General features: G+C 45.3%; 1 pseudogene; it reads left to right on the top strand.

Annotated features, from left to right (window-relative positions):
- The first annotated feature begins 609 nt into the window (after nucleotides 1-609).
- LOC104081006 lies at nucleotides 610-5,570 on the top strand (annotated as a pseudogene).
- The last annotated feature ends 315 nt before the right edge of the window (nucleotides 5,571-5,885 follow it).

The following is a 5,885-nucleotide window of genomic DNA, read 5'->3' as shown; positions in this document are numbered from 1 at the left end:
AGTCAGTGGGTCTGTGTAGTTATTTTAATGAAGTTTTCTACATTCTAATTACATTTTTATTATTGCATAGTTTCATGACTAAGAAATCAAGAAAGCTTGGATGCAGTTTGATATCAAATGTCTGAACATTCAGATAACTTTAAGGCACCAAATTTTTAGAATAGCATGTAGAAGCAGCAAATGAGATTTAGGCCTGACCAAATGTTAAGTGAAAGACATTCTCGATCCTAATATTTCAAAAGTTCTATAAAGCTGGTATGCTGTGAGAGACTGAACTGTAGAACATTTGTCTCAAAGATTGCTTATCTAAGCAAAGAATTCTCTGAATACATGTGAAAGACTGAACTGTAGAACACTTGTCTCAAAGATTGCTCTGAATACGGTAAGAGCGGCTGTAAGGTCACGGAGACCTCCGGTTTGCAGGGGCTGCGCTGTGTGCAAGACTTGGTTGAGCACAGGAATGTAGCAACATGCTGTTGCCATGGAGACTACAGCCCTTGAACAGGAATAAAAGGGACTGCCAAGACTAGCCCAGTGAGTATCACCCACCGCTGACCCCGGAGCAATCGCTCACTGCCGAAGCACAGAAAGACTTGGACTCCCGAGACAATGCGGATCCATGGTGATGACTTGTGGAGAAGTGTGGAGAAGAATTGTGGAGTCCGGAGTTTCAGCCAAGATAAGATAGGACTTCGGCCTGTGCGCTGAGAACTAGCAGACGCGCACATACGCCTGGGATGCTGCTTGCAGTCACCCTGAGGTGGCAAATGTGGAAGCTAAAGAAGAATTGAATAAAGCAGAAGAGCTGGCCTAATGAGCCCCACCTGATTCAAGAGCTGAAACAGCTGAAGGGAATTGGGAGCAGTCATGTGGATCGTTGCCGGAAGGAACAGAGAGTGTTTTTTCTTAGTATATAAGAGAGATGAATCAGGTGATGAGGAGGAAGAGAGACAAGCGAGAGACAGAAAGAGACAGTGCGACTGCCCCTGTTATGTAAAGCACATATTTTAATAAAGGATTCTGTGCATGTATATGTGAGGGTCTGTGCAATCATACACGACAGTGACTATTCTTGCAACTTTATCCTGAATGCTTGCTTGATTTCTATCTTTGTTCTGATTTGTATCTGTACCCTATTACTACTAATTTTTACTTTTGATAATAAAAGGTTGTTTAGGATATGCGGCATTTGACCTCGTTTGTGTCTTAATCTCGCTCTTGGGATCATATTGAAACTTCTCCCGACATTGGATCGGGACATTTAAATTGGCGTCATGGACAGGATCCCTTGAGATGAGAGTGCTGTACTTGTTTTACGTGAGACCTCTCAGGAAAGTAAGGGGTGTGTGTCTGTGTTTGAAACTTATGTGCTGCCTTCCTGAGAAGACCGCTTCCCCACTTTATAAAGATGAGTGATACTAAAACTGTCCCTTCGGGGAGAGAAGTTTTGTTTGAGTTTTTGGAAAAACATGGTGCGCGACCCTTTGTACCCGGAGTACACTGTGCTCAGGGAAATTAGTATAATCTGCAGGGTGTGGTTGATCGAACGAGTACTTTGCAAAAGGATGTGAGTGTGAGATCTGGAAGAGGAAAAGCGATTGTTTGTGCTGTTCTTGGTGCCAGTTTAGCAGCTGCTGTAGAGGCAAGGGAGCGCTCTCGCGTTGAGGAATCCCAAACTGTTGAATCCGTTCAAAACCTCGTTCAGTCCCTTCAGGGGTAAGTGGCGGAATTAAAAGAACAGCTTGAAGGAAAGAGAGACCAGGTGAAACATTTGCAGACTACTCTTAAGGAGCAACAACTTGCAGGCACTGTCCACAAGGAAATATCCCCAAGATCAGAAACTGGTTATCCTTTTGACAACTTGCAAGCAGTGAGAGAAAAAGTAGAGAAATTAGAACGGCTCTCACCCTTGGTTAAGACCGAATATATTTACGATGATGATCAGGATCAGTTCCCTCAAGTCACAACCGAGGAGGTCCCCTATACCACCACTGAGATGGCGAAGTTAAAAAAGGATTGCGGTTGAACCACTAGGGAGTCAGAGATGGGGTATGTGTGGAGAGTATCGTTATCTGGGGAGATCAGATTTTGTTAAGTGAAAAGGAGGCGGAGGGTTATTGGGGACCAGGAGTATTTTTAACTACCGGGAATTACCGCGCCCTTTGGTCTTTAACCCAATGGGCAACCTATTGGGTGGGGGGGTTTAAACCTCTTGGAGAGGGGGGATCCCCTTACAATCATGGTGACTGTTGATCAATTGGTGGAAAGTGTGCAGAAAGCAGCTTGCTTGCAGATGATGTATGATCGGAAACTGGAGCCTAGGCAGGAGTCCCCGATGATGATGCTGGTAGATCCTGAATGAATGACTCCCCTTACGAGGGGACTCCCCGATTCCCTAAAGCTGTTTGGTATACAATTACAGGGGAAAATACAGGCAATGCTTCAGGGTGAAAGGGTTGCAGCTGATTTAGAAGGACTTATACCCGATGGGCACTGCTGGCCCCTGGATAGGAAGATATGGACTTGGGGGGAGGTAGCCCAAGAATTGATCAATTACGGGCGCAAGTATGGCCTTGTTAACCTTCCAGTCACTAAAACAGACCCTAAGGGCCTGACGCAACCTGCAGTAAAAATGGTTCTGCGCCCTGAGGGAGAAGATATTGACAGCATGGTAGAAATGGTTGTGGGAGATTTTCCACTCAACCTCCTGGGACTTGATGTTCTGAAAGAGAGGACCTGGATTGATAATAAAGGGAGACAGTGGTTGGTTGGCTCTCCAACAATAGGTATTTGGCTGTTACAAGCCGCACTGCCACTTCCCCCTTTGAAGCTTACAAATGTTAAGCCTTACCCAGTACCCTTGGGGGCCAGAGAGGGAATAACACCTGTGTTGGAGGATTTAAAAGAACAGGGCATCGTGGTTCTGGCCCACTCCCCTTTTAACTCCCCAGCATGTTTTTTGGTACAAAACCCCAATGGCAAGTGGAGGCTCACTGTAGATTATCGTATACTTAATGCAAATACTGGCCCATTAATAGCTGCAGTACCTAATAATGCTGAGCTTATAGCTACAATCCAAGAACGAGCCCACCCGATCATGGTGACAGTGGATGTTAAGGACATGTTTTTTATGGTCGCCCTACACCTTGAGGCCAAGATCGTTTCGCTTTTTACTTGGGAAGGTCAGCAATTTACTTTTACCTGACTCCTGCAGGGATATAAGCACTCCCCCACGTTAGCCCACCATGCATTGGCACAGGAGCTGGAAAGAGTTCAGGTAGTGAAAGGGGTCAGTATTTACCAATATATTGATGATATTCTTGTAGGAAGGCATGAGGTAGAAAGGGTTCAGATAACTCAAGATAATATAATTTCCCATGTAGAATATTTGGGGCTGAAGATTCCGCCTGAGAAAATACAAACACCCTGAAGTGAAGTAAAGTTTTTAGGGACTTGGTGGAAGGGAGGAATGACATGTATCCCACCAGACACCCTCTCCTTGCTAGACCAGATAAAGATGCCAGAGTCGAAAAAGCATTTACAGCATGTGCTGGGGTTACTTGTGTTTTGGAGAATTTTTCAGTTTCAATTTTTCAATTATTGCAAGACCCCTATATGACTTGTTGCGAAAAGGGGCCCAGTGGGAATGGATTGAGCCTCATGAGGAGGCACTGCAGTTGCTGGTGTTTGAAGCAACTGCCCATCAAGCTGGGTCCCATTCACCCTACAGACCCAGTCCATATGAAGTGGGGATTTGCCAAGACCGGGCTACCGATACATTTATGGCAAAAGGGACCCAAAGGACACACTCGACCTATCGGGTTCTGTTCTTGTAATTTTAAAGATGTCAAAAAAAGATATACAGCTTGGGAAAATGTTTTTTTTTTAGTCAGTTTAGCCTTGAGAGAGGCTGAACAAACTAACCCACAACAACCAATAGTGCTCAGATGCCCATTTAAGGTAATTAAAACAGTTTTGGCAGGTACTCTGCCCCCTGACGGGGAGACCCAGAGAGCCTCTGTGTGGAAATGGTATGCCCAGATAGAACATTATTGCGACATCTTCACGGTATCCAAGGGGGCCGTAAAGATGTTAACCATTCAAGAGGAGACGGGCCCAGATAGGGAAACGAGTGAACTCACTCCCATAATACAAGTTGCCCCTCCATTTTCCGGGCAGTTCCAGAATGTTTGGTTTACTGACGCTTCTTCCAAACAGGAAGGAAAAACCTAGAAATATCAAGCCGTGGCACTCTGTGTAGACATCAATGAATAAATAATTACTGAAGGGGAAGGTAGTGCTCAAGTAGGAGAACTAATTGCAGTATGGAGTGTTTTTCAACATGAGGCCCAATCTGTTTCTCCTGCATATATTTATACAGATTCCTATGCTGTATTTAAAGGCTGCACGGAATGGCTTCCGTTTTGGGAACAGAACGGGTAGGAGGTCAATAGGATACCTGTATGGCAGAAGGAGAAATGGCAAGATATTCTGACTATTGCTAGGCAAGGAAAATTTGCAGTAGGCTGGGTGGCTTCGCACCAACAAGATGGTACCCCTGTGACTCAGTGGACCGCCAAAGCTGACGAACTAGCCCGATTGGCTCCCCTGCAGAACACCCAAATAGCAGAAGATTGGGAATGGTTGCTAGAGTGGCTACATGTAAAAAGGACACACTCGGGAGCCAAGGACCTCTATTGCAAGGCCCAAGTCCGAGGTTGGCCAGTTACTAGGGAAGAATGTAAGACTTGTGTGTCCACTTGCGAACAATGTCGTACCCACTTAGAAAAACATCGCCTGGAGGATGACCCCCTGCAATTGAGGGAGGGGAAGGGGCTATGGGAAACCTGGCAGGTGGGCTATATCAGCCCTTTCTGGAAATCAGAAGGTAAGCATTATGGGTTGGTTGAGGTAGAGATAGTGTCGGGGCTAGTCCAAGCCAGAGCATTTGCCAGAGCAACAGGGGAAAACACAGTGAAAGCTGTGAAGGGGTGGTTTGGCACCTTCCCCAAGCTGCAATCAATTCAATCAGATAACGGTTCCCACTTTATTGCCAGAATAGTCCAAGACTGGGCAGGTCAGGAGGGAATTTCGTGGGTATATCATACTCCATATTACCTGCAGGCAAATGGGATTGTGGAAAGAACAAATGGCTTGTTGAAGCGCTTTCTTAAACTATACAAGCCAGAATGGGCCAAACGGCTGTGGGACTCAGTGACTAGTGTCAACAGTCACTGGGGTATAAACAGATGCCCAAAAATTACTGCATTGTGTCCGAAGGCCCCAATCATTTTGCCAGCCTCATAAGACCCTGATCATCCCAAAAATCTGTTGCATCTTCTGGGCCAACCAGTTTTGGTTGAAGTCCCCACTGTGGGAGCAGTACCCCTGGTACTGGAAACTCCAATGAATAAGTATGCCTGGAAGGCAAAAGATGCTCACGGGAAGGAACATAAGATTAACACGAGGCGGATTATTCCATCTTTCTAACAACAACCTGCCTCTGGTTCCTTAAAATGGACTGAGTTCCTTTCTTTTCTTTTTCAGGTGGAGACTCCGAAGCCAGCTAGAAGGAATACATGAAGCTGCTGATTGCCTGCGTGGTTTTGACAGTGATTTCTTTGTTAAAATTTGTAGGGTGTCTGATATACCATCGTAAATGATGTTTTGGTTGACTATTATCACAGTCTTTAGTATCTGGGGAAGCTCCTGCTCCCTCCTTTCTGACTCACCATGGTAAAATGAATTTATTGGTTTAGGTCAACAAATAGCTGATACCTTTAATCTTACCAATTGTTGGGTATGTGGAGGGTTATTTGGTCTAGAAAGATGGCCATGGACCTCTGTCTTCCTTTCTCCTAAATGGTTAGTGGGTAATTACGGTG

This window comes from Fulmarus glacialis, unplaced genomic scaffold (genome assembly GCF_000690835.1).
Source record: "Fulmarus glacialis isolate BGI_N327 unplaced genomic scaffold, ASM69083v1 scaffold4608, whole genome shotgun sequence".
Lineage (NCBI taxonomy): Eukaryota > Metazoa > Chordata > Aves > Procellariiformes > Procellariidae > Fulmarus > Fulmarus glacialis.
Note: the sequence above shows the minus strand (reverse complement) of the source record. Positions and strands in the feature narration are given on the sequence as shown.